At 44.0% G+C, this 10,563-nt stretch overlaps 1 long non-coding RNA gene across 1 annotated transcript; it reads left to right on the top strand.

Moving 5' to 3' along the window:
* The first annotated feature begins 5,628 nt into the window (after positions 1–5,628).
* Positions 5,629–8,924, top strand: LOC122464828. Its single transcript, XR_006289220.1, has 3 exons — positions 5,629–5,692; positions 6,058–6,126; positions 7,335–8,924. It is a non-coding gene; the product is annotated as an uncharacterized LOC122464828 (long non-coding RNA).
* Positions 8,925–10,563: the final 1,639 nt, after the last annotated feature.

Here is a 10,563-nt window from a genome sequence, read left to right as displayed (position 1 = left end):
CTTTTAATCCCCTTTCAACCTGAGCCCACAGAGTGTGCACATGATGTCTAAGCGATAGGGGAAAAGTAGTTCAGATGAAATGCAAACCACTGTTCCTTCCTCCACGGTCTTCTAGCCTTTCCAAATTTGTACAACCTTTTCTGAGGTTCAGAAGTGTTGCCCCATTTACCACAACTCCACACTGCCAAGATCTAGCCAAGAATGAGAGTGAAATTGCTAGTTCAGATTATGAGGAAGCTCTTGTGAGATTCCCAGCCTGGTTCTGTAGACTCAAGAGGTTCCAGTAGGCATCCAGGTCTTTGGGCGTTTATCCAAACTGAAGCCAAACTCTGAATTCCATCACCTGTGTGAAGTCATGATATGATACAGACATGGGGCTAGATTAGCCACTCTGCTAGGAGACATGAAGGGTGTTCCAGGAGTGCTTCATCTCTGTATATAGGTAAATAGTTAGTTAATAGATAAGGTGCCAGTAGATGACACTCAAAAATATGCAGCAATGGTCTTGCATTTTGCAGTACCAGTAAAACTTGTTGTTGTGCACTGCAGATGGCTTCCTCTGTGCATCAGGGCTCGGAGGGCCTAGTGGTTGTGCACTTGACCTCCAACCCCATGTCTCTCTGTCAAAGAGGGATCGTAACACTGCCTGGCTCCTGACCCCAGGCTGGTAAGTAACACCAGCAGGTTCCTCCTCATAGAGAGCCTAAGTCTGCCACCCTGTGCTATTTTCTGCCTATGTGCTCCTTCAGTATGGGGAATGGCTTCTATAGTCCAGACAGTCAATAGCTTTACAAACAAAGTTCTAAATGAGAAGGTTCCCTGCAAGACCGGCTGGATCTCAGAGTGGGTGGTGATTAGAGAAGGCACTGCCTGAGGGCATTACCTACTCTGTGGTTTCCTCTTAGGCTCCACCTTCTGTCTGGCTTCCTAGAGAAGGATTCCTCTCTCCAGCAACCTGTCCACCACCCTTTGCCTGGGCTTCTGAGCTCCTTTTAAACTGCTCCTCCAGTCAGAACATGCTTGGCAGGCCTGTCGGGACAGAACTACCTGGGCCAAGTATTGCCTTTTACCCCCTTTGGGCACAGGGTGGGGTTTGTATACCCCATCACAAGCTCCTTACATCAGCTCTTAACAGGAAGCATCAGAACAGCACAACTCCAAGCCAGACTGGGTGGTAAGCATGCAAAGGAGGAGCACACAAGCTAAGGAGGCACCTCCTCCCTCCCACCAAGTCTGTGAACGCTCTTCCATGCAAATACTAAACAGGGATCCACAGATTTCAGGGGAAAGTAGCTAGTCAGAAGAGGACAGAGTTAGGAGGTAAGGCGACTTTATGGAGTATCATCTCCAAGCAAACCAAGCAGAATTTCCCATGGAGGCTATGCTGCTAATTTCAGTATTAACTCATTCTCTGTGCTTTTGCTCCTTTCGTGGATGAGGATAGCATTTAGCCACCTGAGACAGAGCTAACGGCAGCCCAGCTTCCAAGTCAGCCATGCCGCTAGGAGGAAGTGGGGCTCAGGGAGTGGCATGAAGGGGCAATCCCTCTGAGTGTATGTCCCCCTGCCCCAATATCCACAGGCTGGGGACTGGATTCCTTGCAGATCCTTGGCATGGTCAGAGGACCATGATCTTTGTTCCTACAGGTTCCCTCCAGAAGCAATATCTAGCATTGTCCATGTCTCTCAATTGCCATACTTCCTTATTTTTCCACCTTCCGTTTTCTTTTGCATGGAAGCAGATGAAATAGTCCTCGGTATCTATACGGCAGTATACCACCAAAGTTCCTTAACTGGACTTTAGCACAGTCCATGCAAAAGTTATTTTTCATTAATCAAGGAAATAATATTGCTGAGAGGAGATTTTGCTGTCTTTTTCCAAGAGACAACTTTGTTCCTATGTGGGAAGTAGTCCATCAAATCCTACCGATAAGTGAATATGAATCATAATTATTAATTTTTGTTTTTGTACCGTTAGTTACAACCTTGGAAGCCAAAACCAACTAGAAAGCAATTGCTTTTCCACCTCTGCAGTCCCCCATACATTTTAACTGTGAGGGAAGTGTTATTTACCCCTTCACCCAACACAAGCACAAGAGGTCACACGATTAAATTAATAGGCAGCAGATTTAAAACAAACAACAGAAAGTGCTATTTCAAACAACACACTTTGGAACTTGTTGCCAGGGAATGTTGGAAATGTCAAAAGTATAACTGGGTTCAAAAAAGAATTAGATAAGTTCATGGAGGATAGCTCCATCAATAGCTATTAACCAAGATGGTCAGGGACATAGCCCCGTGCTCTGGTGTCCATAAAACTCCAGCTGCCAGAAGCAGGCACTGGACAACAGGGGATGGATCACTCAATAATTGCCCTGTTCTGTTCATTCCCTTGGAAGCATCCAGCACTGGCCACTGCCAGAAGACAGGATACTGGGCTAGATGGACTATAGGTCTGACCCAGAATGGATGTTCTTATGTTCTTTTAAGTATTGCCTCATTTTCAGCTGTTCCGTTGCTCATTTTCAGTAGTTCATTTTCAATGTACTTAGCCCTTCTCCTGTAATTTAGTGCTAGTGTGTGATGCTGACTAAAGTCCATAAAATGGACAGCTTGAGAAGCTGCAGTATAATCATCCCACTAGTGTGCTTCAGTCTGTTCTGAAGGGACAAGCTGAGGGGCGAAAGGTGATGGAGAGGATACTAGACAGAGAGCTAAAAGACCTCGGCTCTATTCCTGACCATCCCACTGACCTCCTGTGTGACCTTGGGCAAGCTATTTCAGCTCCATGCCTCCATTTCCCCTCCCACCCTGAGTTTGTACAGTGCCTAGCACAATGGGGCTGTGATCTTCCATTCAGTTCAGATTATTATTTATAATCTCACTTGGGGCTTCTTATCACTACTACTATAATGCAAGTAATACATGATAATAATTCAGTCTCAATGCCCATTTAGTTCTTGCCTTCTCTCCTGAGATTGCCAACATCTCTCTTTCTTCAGTATAGTGGCTCAGTTCTAGTGAAGGGTCTGCCATCTTCTCTAGTTTAACAACTTCCATGCTATCTAATATATTGGGGCGGCTCTACAGTTTTTGCCGCCTGAAGCAGTGAAAAAAACTGCCGCCACGGATGGAAAAAGGGACAAGCAGGCGGAACAGAGAAGCTGCCGCTGAATTGCCACGGCGGAAACACTGCCGCCCCTTTCTAACTGCCGCCCCAAGCACCAGCTTGGAACGCTGGTCCCTGGAGCCGGCCCTGCTAATATACCTGGTATATGGAGCATGCCGAAAACAATGCGCTTTGTACACACGCAAACAACAAGACAGACTTAAGGCCCCCCCCAGTCCAAAGCAGGTTAAATTGGCCAGTATTTCTAGTTCAAGTAATGGATTTTAAATAAATAAATAAATGAAAATGTTGGGTGGCAAAGCTTTAAAGCTCACAATGTGATTCTACATGTCAAGCAACCATTGATTAATCTGAATGGGAATTAACACCAAACTGGAAGATAATTATGCAGCAGCTATGTAAATCTTGGCTCCAGAGCGCAGGTGCTGGACCACATCTGCCATTGCATATAGTATATAGGCCATTACTCTTAACCAGAAAACACCCTGTCTACTTTTACAGCATAATACTCAAGAGGACACAGAAATGCTATCAATTTAATAGTCATCAGTTCTATAATTGTTCCATAGTCACCTCCCTGGAGATAGATTTATTATTCATTTTTTGAGAGGAATAGATCTTCCCGACTACAGGGGTAGCACACCCATTAAAATGACACACGGAATAACATACATTAGAGACTGAATGTAATCCCCTGGATCGATGATTCCAAGGACGCGTATTGTCCCTCTCATCCCCCTCTACCCGCCACCCCAGAGGAGAAAAATATTTTGAAAGAAAGTGTAAGCATGGCCTCCTTTTAATGGTCAGTGGGGCTGTGAAGTAGAGGGACTTACTCCCCTGATCCAGGTCCCTAATCATCAAGAAAATCATAAAGCGCAGTAACAGGGTGGACTCACAGGACATTATCAGTTTAGAAAGCCTTGATGTTTTAGGAGGGCAGCCAAATTTATTTTACCTTCCTCTCCTGTCTCTTTTCCCCTCCTCTTCCCTCAACTCTCTCTTTTTTTTGGGGGGGGGTGTGGGTAGGTACTATATAAACCAGAAGGCAGGGCATCCAGCTGCTTCCACAGCAGAACAATGTTTGGGCAGAGTCCATGTTGACACAAGTGCATTATATCCGGAAGGGTCAGCTGCATCTATTTTTTTTTCTTTCTTTGCAAACAGGGTGAGAATAAACTGCATCTCCACATCCCTTCTACTGCTCCAAAATTAATGAACATGCCTAATTGTCATCGCTCATCATCGAACTATCCAACATGTTGTAGGGTATTAGTATTCTTCCCATTAAAACTAATTAGTAACCCCCCTCTCTTAACACTAATTATGCATAAGATGTGCACTGGGGAAAGGTTAGATAATATCTCCCCTTCCTATATTTTGTTCTTTTGAACAAGTAATATTACTTCAGGGAAAGCTGAAACATGAGGATTCAGGCTAACCAACCCTAGCCTCCTACATAAAGACATCAGCAGGAATCAAACATGTGATCTGGAGCATCCCCGGCAGAAGCTGCTAATGGCTTTGTCAGGGGAAACTCCTTCAGCTGTGAGTAAATAGCAAGCTATGAGAGAGAGTTGGGCCAACCATTAGAGGGCAACACAATCACATGCAGTAACCCAATGTATTACTCCAGGACAGAGGTGCGCAAACTACGGCCTGCAGGCCATATCCAGCCCGTGGGACCATCCTACCCGGCCCCTGAGCTCCTGACCGGGGAGTCTAGCCCCTAGCCCCTCCCCCACTATTTCCCCCTCTCCCGCAGCTATGCCACTGAGCAGGCAGCACGGCTGCGCGCTCCTCCAGTGCAGAGGAGCAGCATGTCTAGCTCTGGCCAGGCTGCGCGGCTGCCAGACATGCTGCTCTGAGCAGCATAGTAAGGGATATGGTAAGGGGCAGGGTCCCGGGGGGCAGTCAGGGGACAGGGACCAGTTGGCTGGGGAGGAGGTTTGGGGGGGGCTGGTTGGGAAGGGGAACAGGGGGCAGTTGGATAGGACAGAGGTTCGGGGGGGGCGGGGAATGGGGGGGTTAGGTGCGGGGCCCCAGGGGGTGGTTATGGGTGGGGGTCCCGGGAGGGGACGGTCAGGGGACAAGGGGGGGGTAGGGGGAGGTTCTGAGGGGGGCAGTCGGGGGTAGGAAGTGGGAGGGGGCAGATGGGGGTAGGGGCCAGGCTGTTTGCGGAAGCACAGCCTTCCTTACCTGGTCCTCCATACAGTTTCGCACCCCGATGTGGCCCTCGGGCCAAAAAGTTTGCCCACCCCTGCTCCAGGACCACAAAGAAGGAACTGAAGCAGGAAATTTGTCGTTAACTAAGAGCAAGGCAGGCCCTGTGGCAGCAGAGTGGTGGCTGCCTCAGGTATTGCTGTTTTTACTTCCGCTGTTTTTTTACCCATTGTTATTAAAAATAAAAAAGTAAAACACGTTTTAAGAGCTTAATGTAAGGGATTTTTAATATAATTAAATATATCCGGCACTCTAGCAATGCTTTCTACCCATTTGCAGGGAGAACCTAGGCCCTGGAAACCTCTTCTATCTAAAAGTCAAGTTCCTCTGCAGCAAACTGGTAGGCCTGAGAGCTTCCACCTCCTGGGTGCTCGAATTGTCCAAGCATACACCTTCTTATCTAGAGCAGGGCCATGAGGGAGCTGTCCCTAACACCTGAAGCCTTCTGAGTCTCTGCTGAGGGCTAGGGAACCCCAGCAGTGAGAACAGATAGGGAGAACCTGTGGCACTCCAACTTCTGCAAGTTCGGTCCCTGCAAGAGGAGCCCAAGTCCCCACTGGAAATGCCTAAGGAGATGGAGGGAGTGGAATGGTGGCTAGAGAATTGGTCCACATCTGATGATCCCTCAGGGACGTGGACTGGAGAGCACTACCTACCTGAACCCCTCAAATGTTATCCATTCATTATCTTTTTTTTCTTGTGTAGTTGGGGGTACCCATGGACTTGAGATGCTCCACCTAACCCCCACTGGACAGTGGCCTTGCAGACTTAATGGTTTTGAAGCTCACATTAAAGGACTATGCTCGTGAGAGCAGTTATACCAGTCCAGGTCCCCAAGTCCCATACCATGGCAATGCTCTCCTGTGCTCTGATTTAGGGACATCTTGGCAAACACACTGGCTTGCAGCCCAAGGAAGAGCTGATGGCAGAAAAGTCCAATCTCTTACATATAGGCCATTGCAACAGCCAAAACATTTTGCCTGGCCACGTCTTCTGGCAAAGGGAAAATACCTTCATATTTTCAGCAGAAAGTGTATCCTCTCTGTCTCACCATGTAGGCTACAACTATGGTGGGAGGAGCTGTTCATACAAGGGGGTGCCAACCTTCCTTCTAGTGTAGAGATCCATCTTCTGATGCAGAGATAGGGAGGAGCAGCCATTAATCCTAGTTTTGGGAAAACTTTTTAACAGCATCAAAGTTGTCATAGTAAGAGAGAACAGGAAACCTCTTGAACAGTTCTCAGAGTAGCAGCCGTGTTAGTCTGTATTTGCAAAAAGAAAAGGAGGACTTGTGGCACCTTAGACTTCATCGGCATCCGATGAAGTGAGCTGTAGCTCATGAAAGCTTATGCTCAAATAAATTGGTTAGTCTCTAAGGTGCCACAAGTCCTCCTTTTCTTTTTGAACAGTTCTGGATGTTCTAAAAAGGTCCTTTTTCTTCTACAACATACTGTAGGTGTTTCTGTTGCATTCTACCTTAGAGTACACTTCGGATGGTATTTTCAGAAGTGCCTGAGTGATGTAGGAGCACAAGTCCCTTTGGTCTTTAATGGGACTACTATAAGGACACTTAGGCCTAAATCCACAGAGATACTTAGGCTCCTAACTTCGACTGATTCCTTAATGCTGACTATAGGTTATATTTTATTATTTTTCTGGCATTTGTTACAGATACAAACAGGCTTAGAAAATGTTTATTTTCAGTGATCGTTGATTACATAAAAGCAAACTGCATTTTAAAAAAATACCACCACTAATTTTTCTAAGCCAGTTCTTAGTGTGTTTAATTTTACATAACTAGCCTGATTGCATCTTTGGGTTTCTGGAGCGGCATTGCAGCTCCAAAGACTTGTGCTTCTTCCCTTAGTGCCGGATCATAACAGTTGTCTGTTCTGTATAAAACATGTTTACACAGTACATTTACTTCCTGTAGCTACAAAGAAAAGTTAATGAATAACCATTCCTGCACTTCAATTTTGCAGGGCTGTGGGCAGGATCAGTGCATGGGAAAAGAGTTAATGTTCAGCCTCTCTCTGGCACTTGAAAATGTGTGACTGAAGACTAATCCCTTATATAGAAAAGAAAACATGGGAAACAAACTGGTGTTGGCTGGTTCTCCCATGCTTTGTTGTAGTAAAACTGTGAGATGCATATACATGGGAGTGCAACAGAAGAGGTACTCAGTGAAGAATGCCAGAAGCCATGGATGCCCCGTGATAGGCAACACATTTGTTGCAGTTGTGTACACTCCCTTAGCTTCTTGCCTCCAGAATAAACACATGAGGTCTCATCGTGCCAACTGTTACTACCAGGCATAGTCATCCTGCCCACACTTACTACCAGGTATAGTTCCATTGACTGAAGTCATGGAGATGGGGGAGCTTTTCAGTAGCCTTCAGGCCTGGCAGATTGAAGGTATTTTCATTCTAATCCAGCTGTGTTTGGAAGCCTATATGCCAAAACTAATTCTATTTGATAACTGAACTTCTTCGTTTACCCTTGGGGTTTCAAAAAGAGATGCCCCAACTCGCTGTGGTGCCCCTCCCAAGCATGGACACTGCAAAGGTGGAGCTTTGTTTAGAGTGGAAAAAATCATTTTAAATGGAAGAATTTGATGTTTTGTATGTAACTGTAAAAGCATTGCATAGCAACAAACATGCTAAGTAAACCACTCTTAGTTATGATGTTCTATTTGCTTGAGTTATCTAAAATACGTCTTTCTAAAGCTCTGAGAGAGTGAATTATGTAAACTTGAAAAGGCAGCACACATGGGAACCAGTCCGCTCTAAAGGAAATCTAAATAGAAGGAGGCAGATGCTCAGCTAGTGTAAATTGTAATTGCTCCATTGCAGCCAATGGGAGCTATGACATCTTACCCCAACCAAGGATCTGTGCCAGCATCTGTTCTATGGTTTATAAAAAATGGGCAAATACTATACACAGAATAGGTGCACTAAACCAAGTTAAGACAAGAATATTTCCTGGTAGGGAGAGGAGGTCCCAATACTTCTGAAAAGGGTCTGTATCACAGTGTAAAGAAATTGCTTTGTGCAGCTGCAATCTATGCTACCTACTTTTTAACTGCAACCTCGGTGCTACCCCAGTCATCGGCTTCAAAGGCCACCCAATGAACACTTCTTAACAGGGTGGCATATAGGATAGCACATTTCAGTTCTTACTAACAGGTTGAAAAATCATTACTCATAGCAACAAAGTTGCGATGCAAGAACACAGTTTTCATACCAGACAGATTCTTTGGTGATTGAAAAAAAAAATTAGCATTTTCTTGAACACAGATTTATTTAGCTTTTCAGAATAAAGGATTAGTTTTGCTCCTGATATAATTCTGACTAATGAAGAATAAACTGGAGTCCTTTCTTTTTGCAATGTCACCAACATACCGTGCAGTTTTTTGATCATACCCCAAATTAGCTTGAACTACAAAGCTAATAATTGAGCTAATAGCGCCTACTCTTGGAAATGTATTTGCTTTTCTCTGAAGATCTTAACTTTTGGCAAATTTCATAAACCCTGAATGTGTGGTTGTGAGCCTGATGCAACTATCAAATTACTAAAACACTGTTTGTGATGCACCTTTTTAGACAAGTCTTAAGGGTTATTTAGAAATGTTTTGAAGCAAAGAAAAACAAATTTTAAGCACAAGTGATGATCACAACACATGACATTGCTATCTAGTGGCTATTACTGCTAATGAGGTTTAAAGATAATAGAGTTCCTTTACTACCAGTCACGGGGAGCAGCTGAGAAAGAGAGCTTGGGATGCCATATTATTTCAGTTAACAAATGCTGCCTCCAATTGTTTGCTGTAGTGAACAGCAGATTCCCTTAAAATCCGATCAGAGGATAAATATTGAAGGTAGAGCTGGTGGAATTACATGTTGCTAATAAATTACTGGAGAAATATATCTTTGCATAACAAAATAGCAGCCCCAGTCCAAAAGGATTTACAATCTAAGTTTTTAAGCTTTGTCACTCACTTATCCTTATTCCGGGTATTCAGTCATACGCTATCGTTTCTGTCCCTCATCCCCTCTCCCAAGATTGGAAGATAATAAATGAATAACAAATAGTGAATAATGAACAGCAAGTATTGCAGGGACTGGCTTTTTGTTATATGTTTGTACAGTGCCTAGCACAATGTGATCCTGATCTATGCTTGGGAACCTTTGGTGTTACTGTACTATAATAGTTGCATGAGAATATATTTAACATTTATATGAACAAAGGGTATGAACACTTGACCCACCTGCATGCTTTCTATCACTTTTTTCAGTATTTGACCCTCAAAGTGTTAAACTTCTATTCCTAGGCAAAAACTAAACAGTTTTGTGACTGGCAGTCACATTTATATTGAGACTTGTTTGGTTTTAATATGCAGTATTTTATTATCTGAAACCTCCCCTACTGTGGGGGGAGAGTATCTTGCCCTGTCTTGAAGGCAGTGGTCTGTGATGATCTCATAGGTTTCTCTTCCATTTTTAGGATGGGATTATGGTGCTTTTGAAAATCTCAATCTTATACCCATTTGTTAAACATTTCTGTCTTTCTTTGGTATTTGGAGTGCAAGCTCTTCAGGGCAGGGACTGTCTGTAATTCCGTGTTTGTACAGTGCCTAGCACAACAGGGTCCCACTCTTGCTTGGTCCTTCAGCACTACCATAATAAACAAGATTACTAATATTTTGTATCTGGATCCTTGATGTCATGTGGAAAACATAAGGAACTCATGGCGCATTGATGGCTATTCATTTTTGTCCAGTGGTACTTATTAAATAGGAGTTATGGAAAGACTGCATGAGGAGTATCACTTATGTTAAGACTATGAAATTTTCTGAAAAGATGCTTGGTAAAAAGCACTCTTCCTTAGGTCAAGCTCTGCCTCTCACATTTTGTTCAATGCCAGTATGAATGTAAGGTCAAGGGAATTCCATAGCTGTAAAGACCAGGGCATTAGAACACTGGTTTACAAATAATCACTCTGATACATTTTGTGCAATCCCAGGAATTTGAAAAATAACCCAACTTTGTAGCAAAATACAGAGCTGTATGAAGAGGACAGTAGATATCATGCATATCTAATTCTACCGAATTTTCAAACGCACAACACAGCTTTTTAGTTCTGACTAAAACAAAATCAATCTTTCCACATTTAAGTTTGAGGACATATTTTGTGAGCTACTGTGTTCTGAGC

The sequence above is a fragment of the Chelonia mydas genome, chromosome 3, assembly GCF_015237465.2.
Source record: "Chelonia mydas isolate rCheMyd1 chromosome 3, rCheMyd1.pri.v2, whole genome shotgun sequence".
Classification (NCBI taxonomy): Eukaryota; Metazoa; Chordata; order Testudines; family Cheloniidae; genus Chelonia; species Chelonia mydas.
This window is presented reverse-complemented; position numbering and strand designations above follow the sequence as displayed.